Source organism: Geospiza fortis, unplaced genomic scaffold, assembly GCF_000277835.1.
Source record: "Geospiza fortis unplaced genomic scaffold, GeoFor_1.0 scaffold381, whole genome shotgun sequence".
Classification (NCBI taxonomy): Eukaryota; Metazoa; Chordata; class Aves; order Passeriformes; family Thraupidae; genus Geospiza; species Geospiza fortis.
Window position 1 is genome coordinate 2,175,305 of NW_005054348.1, and position 17,900 is coordinate 2,193,204.

Here is a 17,900-nt window from a genome sequence, read left to right on the forward strand (position 1 = left end):
GTGAGTGGTAGCACAAGACAGCTCCTACAGATATTTCTGTGGTCACGGTTCATGTGTATATTGCTGCCTGGACCTTCTTCACAAAGCATTGCCTGAGCTCCCCCTTTCCCAGTAAGGTGATAGTGTGCACTGGACCAGTTGCTGCTTCTTGGCTCTGCCTCCTTTTCCAAGGCAGGCTTTTATGAATGGGTAAGTGCCATTTTTTTCCCCAGTGCTACCATGTCATACAGTGACTGATTGACTCACCTCCTTATCTCTAGGCCATACCACTTGCTTTGATTGCATCTTCCTCACCAGCTTGGCTATGTATCTTGTTTCTTTCCCCCAGGGTGAATTAGGGCAGAATCCTGCAATCCTTAGAGTTTCCCCACGGCATCTGGAAAGAAGAGGAAAACCAGAGATGAGCCAGAAAGAGTCATGCAGACAAAGATGTAGGAATTTGGAGGTGGGAACTATACACTCTTGGAATGAAGCTTCCTCCTGGCTGGCCTAAGGCAGAGCAATTTACACTTTTCTGCAAAATACACAATGGCCTAGGCTGTGCTCTTAGGAGTAAACATGTCAAGGGTGCCTGAGGGGGCCCCTGTTTGTATTTTTATGAGGTATTTGGTCTCCTTTGAGTTTCAGGCTATATCCCCATTGTCAAAATTGGAGCTAACTTGAAGTGGGGTAGTGCCTTGTGGAGATAGTTGAGTCAGGTTGAAGAAGTTTAGCTGTTAGAAGTAGTTTACCGACAGCAGTGTATTTGTCAGACCATTTTACCTGCATGCTTCGATCCCTTATCCTGTGCCAAGCCCTGTTTTAAGCTGTCTCTAGCCCACACTCGGGACTGTCCGTGCAGCAAAGCTGCAATCCTGACTTCTCACCAGCCACCCACTGATGCGCCAGGACCTAAATGCCACAGGCAGGGCAAAGTGTGGGGTTTGGGAGCTGGAGTCCTGCCAGTGCTTTTGTGAAGGTTTTGCAGGGCTGAACCCACATTCACTATTAGCACTGTGAAATGCTTTCCTGTTTTTCTCTGTCCACTTGAAATCTCACTGCAGCCCTAACCAACGATCGCATTTTGTTTTTAATGACAGAGCAAAGGTGCCAAAATATTTCAGTATCTCCCCATGGAACATCTGCAACTTCTTTAGCTAGTATTTTTACAGCTAGCCATAACTGTATTTTATTTTTGAATGCTAATAGTTGTGAATCTGGGACCCTGAAGGAAAACAATGTCTAATTTCCCTTGCATCAGGATTTAAAACTTATAAAAAGCTACTCTTGCACCTTTGAAGAAATCACCAGGAATGGAGCTAAAGGGTACTTTGTCGTTTGACAGACCAACTTTCTGAGCTCCAGACAGAGCTTAGACCAGCTTTCAGGCTTAGGATAAAGTCTGTGTTTGGAGCCACCAGGATCAAAACCTACAGACCCCTTAAGTGACAGAGCTGCTGCTGATGCTATTGAGGTTCATGCTGCCATGTGGCAGGAGAGCCATCTGATCACTGCCTCCAGTGCAGCTCCTGTCATCTGTGAAGAAAAAGGGAAGAATAAAATGTCACACCGCTGAAATGATACCAAAGCCTAAAACAGGAATTAGGTTTGGGAATTTGAACTTCCATCTAGTAAAAATGCTGCAGACCTTTAATTGCAGCTCAGATTTATTATGTGCTAGCTATGCTTAGTTGGTCTAACAATGAAAATAAGCCAAAGATGTTTAGTCATTGTATCAACCTGTCACTCATAATCTTTGTGTGGCACCTCTCTCTCCCTCTACTGAGCTAGAAAAGCATGAAGAGAAAAAAAAGCATGCTGCAGAGCTACCAATTTTAACTACCAACAAAGAAATTTTAGACTGCGTTTTAGACTGGCATCTTCTTTGACTCCTGTTGCGGTGGAAACTGTACTTCACCTCACATTCAGATGCAGCCCCAGGCATCACTTCTGAGTGTAGCCCCCATCCACCTGTGAGAGCTGCACCCTGCTTCTTGAGGGCAAAATGCTGGGGGCAGGCAGGTCTGCAGCCACAGTTTGAACAAAGGTACCTGTGGCACTTGCAAATCAGCACTGGGTGTATCTGCTCTTGGAGAAGTCCTTGGTGGTCTACCGTTCTGAGGGGAGCCAGAGCTGCCAGGTGAAGGATGTCAGTAGTGGAGGATGGTGTGAAGTGTCACTTTCTGAAAGCAGCATTGCTTCCCAATGTAGGTGGATCCATGCCAGCATGCTCAAGCACGGATTAGATCTGACTTTGAGATTTCCCACAGCTCAGGGGAATTGCTGACGTGGAGTAGGATTCGGGGTTCCTGTTGGGGCTCATTCCCAACATGGACAGGTAGCTCTGATGGGCTGTTATGGTGCTCCCCTGGGGACAGAGAAGACAATACTCCTCTCACTTGCACTAGGACCACAAGCTTGTCATTTCCTCAGATGCAACAGCATTTCTTTTGATGTGCTTCTAAGTGGGAGGGGGAAGTAGGCTAGGAAATAAGACTTGATGCTTTTTGCACATTTCCATGGACCTGCCCTGTCAAACTCAGTGGCAGCTTTGCTGTTAATTGCAACTCAAGCAGACACAATGTTGAGTGTGATAAAATCCAACAGAAATCTTTAAAACTCCCCAGATTACCTCCAGTGCTGCAGTTAATTTTTTGTCCGTGACTTCTCTAGGAAACCAGATACGTCTCATGCAATTCAAGAAGGCTTAGTGCCTTGACCTAAGTGCTAAGGTATTGCATGATCTGCCTGCCAGATACCACAGCCCCACTGCTACAGACAGGTAATTGGGTCACCACTTGTGAACTTCTGACACACACAGACTTAGGGCCTGATAGCACGGATGCCCTCAAGCAAGTAAAGGCAATTCACCTATCACCATGAATCTAAGGAGCACTGAACTCCAGTCACTGAGAATAAGGTGGCTTCAATCCTCTCCATTTCAATCCTACCTGGAGGCACAGAACTTGTCTGTGTGGATGTGTTCCAGGAGATGCCCAAAGGAGCTGGAGGAAGTGCTGTGCTGGTGTAGGACCATGCAGGGATGCTCGCTGGGTGCTGTGCAGACCTGTGAGCAGTGCCCACTTGGGGATCCTTCACAGGACTAATGGTGTCCTTTAGTGCTTTAACACCTCAGCAGGAGGTGTGTGTGTGTATGTCTGTGCCACAGCAAGCCCATGGAAACAATGCTGGACTGCAACAGAGGAGCATGGCTAAGGAGTGGGCCTGGCACTGCTGCTGTTTCAGGCATGTGTGAGACAGGAGATGTCCTAAAAATGCCTCCGCTCATCTTTCATAAATGGAAAATGCAGAGTTTGGTCAGCTCACCTCCCTCTGTCCCTGCTGTATTTGTGTATTCTGCATATTTTTTCCTCATAATACATCTCAAGACACTTTCCCATCAGCTCATGCTGTTATGTCACTCTCCAGTGGGTGAGCTCAGTATGACTAGGAAACACTGAAGGAAAATGAGATGCAGATGTGGTAACTGCATTAATATTCCCCTTCAATGCTGTTGCTGTTGGGGAGCTCAGGCTGTTAATTTGACTTTGCTCCTGCACAGAGCATGCATACATCAAAGTGTCAATCTTATCTGCCTTTTGTTTCAGCCCACCTGCCCCCATGGAAGAGCTTGTCCAATGTACTTGTATCGTCCGTGGTCATTCTCCATGGGTGCAGCACATCTGGCAGGGACCACAGGGGACACTGGAACCTGAGAGGGGCTTGGATCTGTGCTTCAGTTATGTCATGTCTGAGTGGTGCTTGTTTGTGTATTTTCAGAAAACCCAGAGTAAAAAAGGTTTTCCCCCATAAATTAATAGTGACCTCAGAGCTCCCATGGTGGAAAAATTGCTATGTGATGCAATGCCAGTTAAATAAAAGCAACTGTAACTTCATAGAAAAAGCAGTGATATTCTGATTAATTGCTCTGTTTTCTGGGGTTTCAGTAAAAATGTCTGCTGATTATTTCTGAAACTTATGATGACTGTCTAAGTGCATAACCCCTTCTTAACATCAATTTGGCAAACAGAAAAGGAAATATATCATACAATATTCCGCTTGTAGGGCCAAGTTCTGTCATTTATCTGCTTGAAAAGCCTCTGTTGACTGCCTTGGGATTTCTCCCTGCAGAATGATGGCAGGACATGATCCAGACCCAATATAAATGTAACGTATGAACCAGTATATCTTCAGATGGAGAAAACGTGTGTGGAATTTCCCTGCGCTATCGTGTGCATATTTTATAGGCAACTGCATGCAGTTATTGAAAAGAAGCACAGACGTCTGTGGTTAGACATCAGTAACTATTGTGGGAGGGAAAAGAGGGAAACTGGAAGGCTTAGAATTTGTGCTTTATTGGTTTACTGAGAAATACAAGGTGAGATAAATGAAAGCAGTTTAGGATAGAACTGTAAGGAGGGAAATTGGCATTGCTGGCAGCACTGATGAAATATAATGTCCTTGCCAGAAGAGTATAAATAATGAGTTTCCTGATAAAAAATGTTGATGAGGCCAGTAGGGGGGAGAGTATGAGGAAAATGTATGCATGTGGAAACTGAGTTTTATTTTGGCAGTGACTGAAAATAACCATGAAGCCTGGCGCTTGTAAACCTGGGAATCCTGAAATTAATAATTTTCAGAGTTAACTGTTGGAGAGTGACAGCCCCGTGAGGACCATTTTCTTTTCAGGTCTTGCATATTCTTGCCTGTTTTAAGTCCCCAGACTCACTGCTGGCCACATGACAGCTTGTGAACCAGTAGTTAGCTGTGATAGCAGCTTTCGTTTCAACAGCAGCCACGGAGGCTGCAGAAAGTGCTGAGGGCAGCGGGCTGTTTGGTTAAGGGCTCTGCTTTGGGCAGGTTTCACATTGCACACATCTCTGCAGTAGCTGATTGATGCCTTCCTTAGGTGTGTTATACACCAGCAGTATCTGTCCTGTGCCGTTCTGTTCTAGGCCTCTATCCATGGGGAGGAGGGTGTACCATATGGTGCTCTGCTTCCTTAGAGCTTCTTGCTTAAGTCTGCACTGTGGAATACCTGGAAGCTCTGGAGGTCTCTTGTCCAAACTCCTGCTCAGAGCTTCACAGGGAGATCAGGTTTTGCAGGGCCTTGCTCAGGCACATTCTGCATGTCTCCAAGGATGGAGATTTCACAACTTCCTTAGGCTGTAGGCCTGCTTCATCAAGTAGGATGATCCTTCTTTATGACTTTAAGTGATTGGTGCTGATCCAGGTTTTAGGCCTTACAACAGAGGATGCTGCTATTCATTGCCTTTGGGGCAGGCTTGGGCTGCTTGAGTAGAAGCAGATGAAGGAAGATTTTCTTGGCTTGACAGCAAACCTCAGTATCAGCCCCAAGAAACTGGATCTAAAGAGGCTTCCATAAAGGCAAGCCTCAGGCTACCTGGCAGAGAAAAAGAGGATCCTTCAGGGAATAGTTCAGAGCAGCTCTGTGAAGCTTCTCTTTTGCAATGCCCTCAAGAAGTGCTGGCCTGTCTTCACTGATAAGGGCAGGCATGTAGGAAGATTAGTTTCCCCTTTGCTTCCTATGTGCATCCACTATGCACCAGCCTTTCTACCATCAAGCCTGGAATTTGCACCCTTTTTCCTTCATCTGGATGGAAAACTGAGGAGATCAGAAAAGGCAAAGGGGAGAGAGGTGCTGCTGAAGGGCACTGATTCAACAGCTTGGTTGAAGCTTGGTATAAAAGTAATGATAATGCTGATGATTCATCTGCCCTTCAGCTCCTTATCACTGTCCTTCAAATGACTTCGGAATTTGTTCAGATAGAGCAGTATTTGAGATCAGCCACTGTTTTTCATCACCTGGGAGCTGGAAAGTCTGAGTCTTATAAAGGATCTCATGGTCCAAGTCCCAAACCAAATCTACTGTCTTTAAACCTGGTAGCTTCCCTCTACAAATACAAATGTATTGATGGTTAAGATTTTAAAACAGCCCATCAAATGCATCCACACGTGTTTAGAGAAAAGCAGACTGATGATCAGTTAAAAGACTTGCTACTCTGTGCCCCCAGTCCCCATATAGTCAGACCCTGGCAGGTAGCAGAGGAAAAGCATTCTCGGTGGGTGGGCTCCTAAGTTCTCTTCCTCAGTGCCAGGAGCTGTAGTCTGGACAGCCTAGCAGCATTTACATTAGATAGGGAAAACCAAAAACATTACAGTTGTCTAGAACAAGCGCAACTCCATCAATTCGATACCATGGCTTGAAAAAAAAAAGCCGGAAGTTTTCTCAGAATTTTGCTTTCATATGCAGGCATGATGGTCTGCTTGAGGATTGTCACTGACCAAGGAGCTGTGTGGTGCAGTGATCTGGTGGTATGCTGCCCAGCTGTGGTTCAGATCCCTCCATCCTGGGCAAGCTCCTGGCTGGGAGGATGTTGCAGAAGTGTTTGCTATATCCTCTTTAAATTTCATCTGTGCTTAGTTTTCCTGGCAGATAGGGCTGAACCTCCTAACTATTCATTTTGAAGGAAAAAATATGAATAGTGTGCAGGATGTTTCATTTTGTGTGCAACTCTTTGTGTGCAACTCTGTCCTTTGCTCCACGTTGGGATTTGAAATGAAAAATCAAAATGTGCTACCACTTTATTGGAAAACAATGCAGGCCACTCAAAGCTAGTGGGGTGCAGGTTACTCCTCAAATTCCACGAATGCCTACAGGTTGCTGGGTGGCTGGTGAACCTCTCTCAAATTGCCAGTGTGACCACATTCCCCTTGGAATAGTGCTTCCCTTCTGCTGCACTTGCATCCTGGCTTCTCAAGAGAGCAATGCTCACCGGGTCTTGCTTTGCATATGTGTGAAAGAAAGTCCCTGACAACGTCTTTCAACATTTGGCAGATTTCAATCAAATTCATCAGGAGGGTGGAATCTCAGCAACTTTATGCTCTCTTAACAAGTTTTGTGAAAATAATCATCCAGGTAAAGAGGAGACAAGTCCTCATTGATATTCCTATTGTGGGAAAGGCTAAAGTATGAGCTTGTATCTCCTTACAGCATCTGGATGGGAGACACAAAGCTCCAGGGTTTTCCCTTGTTATGGAGCTATTTTTTCATTTCCCCACACAAGTCCAGGCAAAGCACTGCACAGCGAGAGGCGGAGCTGGGGCTGGTTTCCTGTCTGCAGTAAAGATGGAAGTGCTGGAACCTCTGCACTTCAGTGGGAGACAGACAGTCAAGAGACAGCCTATTCCTGGGCCCCTTTGGATCACTGTCCACTGTGGCAAAGGCCGATGTGTGAAATGTGTGCACGTCTCCTTCTGGCTGCTGGACTTTTTTACAATGGAGCACAAATGCTTACCTAGAGTCAACTGTCTCTGGCCTCCTGTCTGCAGAATCTCTTTTATGAAGTAAATGTTTATGCTTTCTGACTCCTTTTAGGCCTGTATACTCATTCAGCACATGGCTGCAGGATAAATCTGTTCTTGCAGTTAGCAAAGGAGTAAATGCATTCTCCAAAATCCTCAGTGAAGCCATGAGAATTGGAGGGACACCAAACCCAAACATTCTTCTCATTTACGCTGTTAGAGCTGCTGGGAAACTGGATATTTTGCAAAGGAACTGGCTTTCCCCCTCCCTTCACTGCTCTTTTTTTTTTCCTTGAAGTCTGCAGCAATGGAATGAGTGAATTATTTCCTGGGGCAGCTGCTGTGTAACATCCAATACTTTATTCTTTGAGCTCATAAAAATAAGCGCATCAAGAAGAAAAAAGTGGCAAGTTGCTCAGTGTTCCAGAGGATAGGGTGGCTCCAGAGATTTCATGTTTGTTTTCTTGGCATGTGCTAGATATGTCCATCTTTTCTCTTTCAGCTTCTGCAGGCACCACCTGCCCCTTGTTCTTCTTCAAAAATAGATGAAATAAATCTGAGACACAGGGCCTCGAGGGAGTGCCTAGGGAAGGAGCGGAATAGAAAACAGTAGGAAGAGAGAGGCTTGTGTCTCTCTTCAAGGAATGGAGATGATAGATTTAAAAAAGCCTTAAATGTCTGAACAGTTGGTGAAAGCTGTCAGCCATCACCCCTTACTTGCATACTTACATACCTCTACAGGCAAATTTCCATCCACAAATTAAAGGAACAGACATTATATAAACATATGGCCTTGGCCCTTCTTATGGCCCCATTCCTCTCCAAGCCATGCAAGGTGTCGTGGTCCCACAGCAAGGGCCCAAGCTTAGAGCAAACAACTGGCTGTTTCTGATTGCTTTGCTTATCTTACAGGATCCCTAATGCAAGCTCTTGGGGTGGAAAATACCAATTCTTTGTCCTGGAAACAAAGGTTGAGCAGGCACTAGCCCAGGTCTTTGCTGCGGGATTGAAATATCCAGGCTCACTGGGAATGAGAAATCTCTCCCTGGCTTCGGCCTGCAAGGCAGGCTTGAGGGAAGGGGAAGGTGCAACCAGACAGCTGGGGAGACCAGTTAAAATGCACAGAAAAAGAAACCAAGGCCTGTGTGAACCGTGCATATCAAAGTTAGCAAGGCATAAGCTCATGAGCTTCCTTTCATCTGAGGCATGCTTCTCAACAGGCTTCCCATCATAAACCTTACTGCAGTGTGCCCATCCAAACAAATAGCAGAGGAAGGAGCAAAGCAGTGCTTGGGCTTGCAGGTCACTTTTAAGGAGCTTGCGCCCAAAAGACAGCCAGCACCCCGGGGGTCCCACCCATGGTGTTGTTACGAAGCACTGTGGACAGGGGACCCGCATGCAGCATCTGCCCAGGGCAGCATCCTTCACCTCCTCCCCTCCCTCTCTGCAAGCAGCCACAGCATCAGCTGAGGCAAAGTTTGTGCAAGTCCACGTTGCTCTGCTGATTCACACTCTCCAAGGATGTGGCCTGTCCTCACTGCCGTGCTAGCTGGTCTCCAGGTCAATATTATCCTAGGGATTCTGGACACTTGTGCACAGGAAGTGGCTATGTGCTGCAGCTGATTGCACTTCAGAGGAACCCTCACAGGCCATATTTCTCTGCTCCTTGAAATATTGGAGTGGTCTTCACTATTTCATACCTTTTAATGCAAAAAATCATTCTCTCCTGCTTCATCTTGGATGTAGGAGTGGCAGAACATGCCCTTGGAACATCCTTTAGGCAATGGATCTCTTCCATCCATCCTGTGCTGGTTTTCAGGCCTTGATACACCCTGATGTCACTGGGACCTTCTTGGGCATAGAGTAGGGTGAGTGTAGACCCCATGAATGTGTTGAGCAGCAGCAGCAGGGTGGGCTACCCTGCAGTTCTCAGTATGATTTGGGCTCTCCCTCCCCCCAGTGTCTCTGCTCATCATCTTCCCATCTGTGAAATAAGGCATCTCTTTGCCTTTGGAGAAGGCTCTGAGATACTTGGGGGAGTTTTTTTCATTGCTGTGTGTTTCTGTTTATGGGGTCTTTGGGATTTGGTGGTGTCAAATGGTATTTAGTGTTGTCCTATCTGTGGAGGTTGGGAAGAGTAAGAAGGACATTATTTGAGCTGAAAGAATGCCTGTCTGTGACCTTCTAAGGCCATAGCTCAGAGAACGTTAAGAAAACGTACAGACAGAAACTTTCTGACCAATGTATTTTCTTCCTTATAACAATATGTCTGAAGTGTTTTGAAGAAGGAAAAATACAGACATGACAAAAGTGATGAAATCAATAAATTAGTATCATATTAACAAAAAACCACTTCTTCCACAGAATGAAGGTTTAAACAAATATTAAATAGGAAAGAAAGTTGCCTGGGAGGAAACCAGTGCTGGAATTAACTGTAACCAGATGCAAACAACCATTATCTTTCTGAACAATGTGAATTTATCTCCAGCAATGGTCCAAAATGCTGCCACTTACTATAGTGCTAGGACAATTGTTGGGGAGTCTGCTTTGGCAAGCTATAAGCTTTTTATGTCATAAAGGGAAAAATTCTAACGTTATGGGAGGGATAGGCAATGAGACATACATATTTTTTAAATTATTCAAGTCCTTTCTTCTCTTCATGTGGAATTAACTTAAAAAAAAGAAAAACAAGGAAACTTTTCTTCTACGCAAAGTCCTGATGAGCCATATGGAAGAATCCAGAATGTCCCAGTGCCTCACCATAGGTCTGCCACTGCTTTACACCACCTTGAACAAGTCACTTACCAACACTGTCCTTTTATCCTCTCTGCAGAAGCGATAAAGTATCCTAAAGCAGATGTTAGACAGTATGTTAAAACCAGGATCCAGAATTGGCTACAACAAGTAAAATACCCTGTTATTACAAGAGGGTGACCTCCTCCAGGACAGAAGCATTACAGTGATGGTCTGTGTAATAAAGAGGAGGTGAAATAATAAAAAGACAGAGACCAAAGTCTTACCAAGGGCACTGTCTGTGAATTTGCAGGGGCAACTGTCAGTGAAGACTGGTTTGAAGATAAAGTCCACTGGTTCAGCATTTTTATGGGCTTCCTAATCACAGTTTGAGTCTCCCTGTGCTATTGAGTTGTCCTCCACAAGAAGTCCCACGGACACTGCTACTGTCCCTGGAGCACGGGGCAGATGTACTGGGTGGTAAGAATCTCCTCCTAAATCAATCTTCAAAACAGGGATAATATGCCAGAGACCTTTAGTGTATTCACTAAAAGTAATAGTTTTCAAATGCTTCCATAAAGTGGCACAGCGGGAGTTTGAGAAGGCTTTTTATGGCTTTGTGTTTTGCTTTATAAGTAAAGAGCAGGAAGGAATACATGCTACGTATGGCTGTGTTTATAAGAGTGAAGAGATCTGGGTGTGTAGATTGAAATCCTGTGTGGAAGTGTGTGAAGCAAACCAAGTATGTCCTTGGGAATTAAAATAAAAATAACCCGTGACCTTTCCCTAATGAGCTGTGTGAAAGGTTGGTAGTGATGGCCAATAGACTGCACTTGTCATAACAGCATCTCATATGCTGTTTCACAGTGGGAGTCACAGCAAGAGCTCAGTAGTCCTGATTTCTCCATCCATTTCCAGCATGACATCCACTCTGTGTCGAGTCCTTTAACTGCACTCATTCTTGCAGCTGCAAATTGCTTTACGTGATATACAAGTGCTATATACAGTATACTCAGATCCATTTCCTTTCAGTGTGTAGTTTTTCCCATATGGTTTCCTTTCCCTGTCCTGCATTTTTACATGGATGTGTGTGTGCCATCAGGAGCCTTTTATTCATGGAGCAGTTCATTCTGCGCTGCCAGAGGGGCTGGAGTTTTAGGAAATATTGTGTGGTTGCCCACTAGCTCTCAGTTCCCAGTGAGGGAACACTGTAAGGTCTGTCCTTGTGTATCTAATTTAGATTAGAGATGAGTCTTTGACCCACTTTTAGATGTCAAGCAAATCACCTCCAGTGTTTCAAACCAGTGTTAAGTGAAGGAAATCCATGCAGTCCTTATGAAGGTAATATACTGGCACAACATCATTAATAACAGACTTTTACCTAAACTGTCAATGTGTACTTGATTTTCATTCCTGAGAGTATTTTTTTCTCTCTCCTCTCCAATGTGGAAGTATTTCATAACTGTGAGAGCAGTAGTAATTGTGGGCCATTCTGGCTTTAAAGTAAATGCTTTCCTCAGTGGGAAAATGCCCTCTGGTTCCACAAAGAGCATGCATACCACACTGAAAACCAAAACAAACACTCATCAGATCTTCCTGCAGAAATTTGGGAACTTGGGTTCTCATATTTGTGGGTGTGTGTCTCTTTTAAAAGACTGACGAGGTTTAGCAGAGAGGAAAATGGCCAGTGTGAGGGACTTTTGCTGTTTGCTCAGGGTGCCTGCAGGAGGGTGTGAGAAAAGGAAGGGAGAGCCTCCAGGCACAAGCACCAAGCCTGACCTCCCCCTATGCCATTTGGGGTGCTTGGGGTGGGAACAGAGCAGGGTGGCTGTGCCAGCACCTCCAGTGACACCAGCAGGCTTGCTGGCAGCAGCGGCAAGCAAAGTGGCTTTAAACAAATTCAGCAAGAAGTTTGTTGGGGCAAATGCAGCTCTTTTGCTATGTGAGAGACTGTGGTCTATCCTTGAGCCTCTTTGTTTTTCTTCTGAGTGCTTATTAAGTATATTTGCACTGGTGGCACCTAAATACGTCCAATTCACAAGGAAGGTGGTGTCATCTTTTGTCAGATGAGGCAGAGGGATTGTGCTGCTTCGTGCAAGCTCTACATGCACCCTTGGACTCTGGCACTTCCCTAGCTCCCTCTGATCCCCAAATCCAGTGTGCTCTGCTCCTCCTGAGCTCCTGGGGCTGGTGAGAAAGGGGCCTGTGCCCAGAGAGCCTGGCTAAGGAGTTGCCTCCTGCTGGTGTCCTTGGATGCTCAAGGCTGCCTGCCTCTGCTGGTTGGGACCATAGTATGCTGTGGCAAACAAAATAATTTATCAAATAAAGCAGAGTTTATTGGAGAATCAGTGTGGATCCATACAGCAAATGTAGCTTTCCTTAAGTTGTCTGAATCCCAGCCTTTGATGTGAGAGTCTCCTTGGTCCCCTCGGAAAAGTTTCAGGACTTGATTTCAGGACTTAGCCTCGTGTCCACAATATGGACCCTGGTGCCACCAAGACCTGTCTCCTCTGTGGATGTGCTTCTGGACCTCCCTGCATGAACCAGCTCTGTTTGACCAACATGGCCCATTTGTTCCAACTCATCCAAATCATAGGATTTCAGTGTTCCAGCAGTGGCTGTGTCTAGACAGTCAATTACTCTCTGCTCTCATCTCGCTTAAGAAACTTCAGTGTGAATGTCTTCTTTGACCTTGCATGTATAATTATTTGTCTTGCCTATAAATAATGGATTTCTTTGTTGCTGGCTGGTGCCAATTCATTAATATTTTGTTACCTTCTTTAGTTTCAAACACACTTAGTGTCTTTCCAATCTACTCTTGCACCAAAGCCTGGTCCTTTGCATGGTTCCTAGCCCTTCTCTTAGATGCTGCTTCCAAGTTTTCCATAATCCCATTCACTTTAACTGTAGGTCCTCCACTGATGTGTGCTATGACATCATCCTATCTCAGCTTTTGTTCTTTTGCTTGTGGAGATTGGGATGATTGTTTCCCTCTGCTCATGTGTTCAGACTCAGAGAATCTCCTCTTCACTTTCATCATCTCCATATAAAATCCAGGAATCTCAGTTTTGCCCAGTGAGGGAGAAGGAAAGATATGGGGCAAAGTGGGACCTGGGAGAAGTGCACTTCCTGGGAGAAGTGCACTTCACATAATACAGAGGAAAGTGCAAACCTGGGAGAAGTGCACTTCACATAATACAGAGGAATTCCCAAGGCATTTAGTAGCAAAGCCCCATGCAGGGCAAACCCAAAATGAACCTGATGAACACGTGGAAAGTAAATTCCTAGAAGAGTTGAAATGACACTGGCTCTGCTTCCCAGGTGATAGCTATGGTCACGGTTCTTCAGTTTTCCCTTTGGAAAGCCAAACCAGGTCAGGTTAGCACTGCATGTCTCGGGTAACCCCTCGCAGCACACGTGTGCTTCTGGGGGTAGGAACAGCCCCACATGAAGCTTGGCATGGTAGAGCTCCAGCTTTGGTTAAGGTCCCCTCGGGCACTCCTCTAATTGAGATGCTTAGTATGGGTAATTAGTAAGGGTGCGAATTGTCCGTTTTTAAGATCTCATCTTTCTCACAATGCAAATTGGCTGGTAGACAGGAGAAAAGGCACAGGAACTGTCAATACCTCTCTGCAGACAGCTCACTGCACTTAATGAAATAGTCTTTGAGAAGTGCAGTGAGTTCACTGTAATCTGCCCAAAGGCTCCATTGCTAAGTCAGCACCTTGTGAAAATGCCTTTTTTCAGGCAGGATAGGAATTCAGTGTGCTTGTCGAGAGGAGCTACGACCCTGACAAGGCTTGTAGCTCTCGGATGGGATCAAAAGGGCAACTGGAGCCGTGCACTCTCAGATCTCTTGGAAAGGTGTCTTAGAAAGAGCACCGAGACTGTACTGTTATGATGCAACTCACTCATGCAGAGAGAGACGTCCTAGCCCCACATTTGTTTTAAGTGTACTGCTCCATCCCCTCTCCCTGCATTTGGAAGAGCTGGGCAACTGCGTAGTAAGCGGCAATAAAGGCACGCGAATGCTCAGGTTGCCTTTCCAGGATGAGGGACCCAGGTGAGGTGTGTGCCGACAGCCAGACTGTGTGCCCACCTCACAACATTCAGGATGGCCCAGTCTCTCCATCCTCTCTGTCCCGGGTGCCTCATCCTTGGCGATGAGCCACCCATCCCTGCCTGCCAGGGGGCACAGGGGCAGCACCACAGCAGCGGGCAGAAAAGGCAGAGTTGGGCTGAAGCGTTTGAGGCAGGATGTCACTGGCTCTGCACGCTGGCAGCTGTTTACCACAGCCAGTGTGATGCGCCCCAGTGCCTGCAGTGGTTCATCCCTGCTCCCACCCTCCTCGCACTGCAGAAACCAGGAAACTGGCTCCTTGTGGCTGTTGGTGGGGGTGTTGGAGCGTTCCTCCCACTGATGGAGTATTGCAAACCACACGGCTCTCCACTGCTTCCCTGGGAGTTAAAAGAAGCTGAACTTTTTCTTGGTTTTACTGAGATCAGTGGGAGACCGACACACAGAGCATCAGCGATGCCTATCCTGCTGTGCCAACGAGTTCAGCAGCAAGGAGAGCTGCGTCAGAGGCAACTGCTAATCATGTGTACCCCCATCAAGATATGGGATTTCCTCCCACCTGCATCTTGCTGCTTACTTGGGCTCTCCAAAGCTGTTGCTGTTTCCCACAGTGTGCGTGCAGCCTCAGTCTTGTAAACTGCCCAGCTTGCAAATACCAACACTAAGAACTATGGGAGCAGAGAATACTCAGTTCTGAACACTGCTTACTGGGTCCACATCCCTGCTCAGGCTGCTGGACCAGCTGGTGGCTGGTTTCCATCTTCTCCAGGCATGGTGGGAATAAATAATTTATTCCTGCTTCTCCTTATGCTGAGGTATTGGTAGGCTGATCTGGGGTGAACAGTGCAACACTCTCTGCTTCACATGAGCTGTGTGAGAGTGTAGCCCACTGCCAGACAAATAGTCTGATGTCTTGGGAAATAGTCTTCATTTGGCTCCTGCAGCTGGCTGGCTGGTCTGAAATGCTGATGTTTGCATTGTTTACAGGAGGCCCCAGCTGCAGACTACAATTTCCCAAGATTCAGAGTATTTTAGATCTGTGGGTTTGGTTTGGACTCTTGTTGAAAGGCAATGACCAGTTGTTTTAAGTGGAGAGCTGACTTCACATGATAAATCTGGTTCCTGCAGTTTTGGGCAGTAGCTGGATTCATCCAGTGCATTTGTGTATAAAATACCTAGATTTCAGAAGTCTTTGGTCCATGAGCTATGGAATTTAAAACCCCCTTTTTGTTATATGTTTGTGTCCTTGGTGTTCTGCACCCCCACTGAAATATATTTGCTCTACCATATCCTCCATAGCTTTCTCCACCATTTAGTTTGTCAAGTCCTTCCCATGTCTCTGTATCCCTCTAACTTTTGGTTGTCTTCTACCTTATAACTGCTGTCACTCAGCTCTTTTCCACGCTTTCATGCCCTTGTTCTCAACATCCCCTGGCACCTATCCTTGACCTATTCCCCTGAGAAACCTGTCTGAAAAGCATATCAAGGTTAAGCACTTTGGATCAAAATTATATTTTTACATTTTCTGCAACTGTGGCAGTGTGGATTTTCCTGGAAACTAAGCACACTTCATAAGTCTTTGCAAGGCCATGCACCACCCAGATCTGGAGCTGCACCACTGCAGTAGGGCACGGCATCCTTTGCCATGTGCAGACCTCAGGCTGCAGTGCTGGGCTGCTATTGGGCTCATTTAAAACCACACTGCCATCACCAGAGGATCCTTCTGCCTTTTCCCTGGTTCATGTGCCACAGAGTGCAACGTGAGCCCTGCAGCTGCCCTGTGTGCTGGAACAGTTTGTTGTTCCAGGTGGAAGTGTGTGACTTAGTGGAGCAGTGCTCAGTCCCCACAGGGTGGATGAGCAGAGGCAAATCACTCCACAGCTTCAGGAGCCCTTGGTCTGACACCAGGCAGGTGGGAGCAGGGATGAGAGGCAGGATAAGACTGTAAGCTTGCAGAAGTGATGCTGTATTAGGTCTGTGTTGGGTTGCCAACACTCCCTTCATTCTGGGAAATATGAGGATGATGAGTGCTGGGTGCACTAGGCTAATGTGAGCTTCATGCTTGTGGGGAGGAGAAGGAAGAGGATGGGAGGTCCCACCCATTTTGGGGCCTGTTGAGGCAGCATAAACTCCTTCCTCAGAGCAGGGGGAGCCACCACACTGTAAATAAGCTACTGCATCCTTTTGGACCCATGCAGTGCCCGGAGATATCAGCCCTTCACTGTTAATACTCTCTTTGTTCCAGAGCAGATTTCATCAGTGCCACTGGATGCCTCTTTTCTCTTTCAACAGAAGACACCTAAGTGAACCCAAATCCCCAGAACTTCCATTGAGCAATGGTATCATATTAAAAGAAAACAAACTAGGGTGAAGAAAAGCCCATTTATGTCAGTTTGCATCAAGATATGAGGACAGATTTCCAGAAGGTTGTGTGCACAGGGATTGCAGAGTGATTTGGTGAGCGAGCCAGCGCTGTCAAAATGGGAGGCAATGGTGTCAAAACTATTGATGACAGGAGCTGTGCTCACACAAGGGAGCAAATCCTTCCTAGTGCAAGTCCAGGTGCCTCAGAAATGTTCTCAGCCTATATCTCTTTTCCTCCACCTTGGACCAACTTGTTTTTTCCCTTTCTGCTTCTATAAACCGCAGCAAGCTCATCCAAAAAGCTGTCATCCTTTTTAACAAAAGGGTGAAATAAACATCCCAGCATCATCCTCGGCAATGTGCCACAAACTGCTGCAAGATATGACAAGATGAATGCTGCCTTTAAATGTGATAGGGAGAGGAAACAAACGACACCCACTTGGAAGGAGCAGCACTGAGGCCCTGCAGCGCTGATCCAATGGTGGCAGGATGGACTGCCAGGGTCTCCTCCCTGGCACAGCACGTGGTCCTTGTGACACAAAGGGTTCACTGGTCACACCTAGGCCCTGTCTTAGCCATCAAACCAGGAAGGATTTCTGTAAGCCTGGGCAGATAGCACTGGCAGGGCTCTCCCAGATTGTGTAGTTTTGTTAAGTTGGCTGCAAAAAAGGCAATACCCAAGGCAAGCTGATTTTTCTTTTTTTTTAAGAAAAAGGAAATGCTAGTGGATCTAGACTGAGGCAAGAGGAAAAGGTTAACTTTAAGCTTGCTAAAGAAAACTCCTAGAAGAAAGGGAGCCTCTAGGGAAATAAATGCAGTAGCAGGGAATGAGAAGAAAACATTGTGTGCAGGGCTGTCAGTCTGATGGCCTTTGAGCCTCCCAAGGGCTGTGCAAGTGCTCTGTGCCCAGCCCCTTGGCCTGCAGGAATTTGGTGCAGAGCTGTACCCACACATCAGCAGCAGGGGACACTTGCTTCCAGAGATGAGTTTGGGGGTGATCTGACTGCTGAGCTCTCCCCTGCCTTACTCTGCTTGTGTCTGTTCTGTGCCGTGCAGCTCCTTCTAAGGCAACAGCACAGCAAGTGCAAGGCACTGAAATGTTGCCATTTAAAGGTGATCTATGGCTTGTCCTTCTAGTTCTTTGCTTTTAAACTTTTTGCTGCCAGGGACCCACCATAAAACACAAAAATGTAGCATGCTCTTCATGGAGAGACTTGAGTTATTTTGACTCGGTGTCTCTAATCTCAAAAGCACATCAGAGAAATGTATAAAGGATGTAGTCTTTGCCCCAGAGATATGATCTAAACATAGATAAAGCATAAGTAAAAAGATGACATAACAGGAGACTAGAGGGAAAGGCACTGAGATGTTGTATCTGGGGTATTGCAGCCTTTGCTAAGTTTATGGAGAATAGTGATGC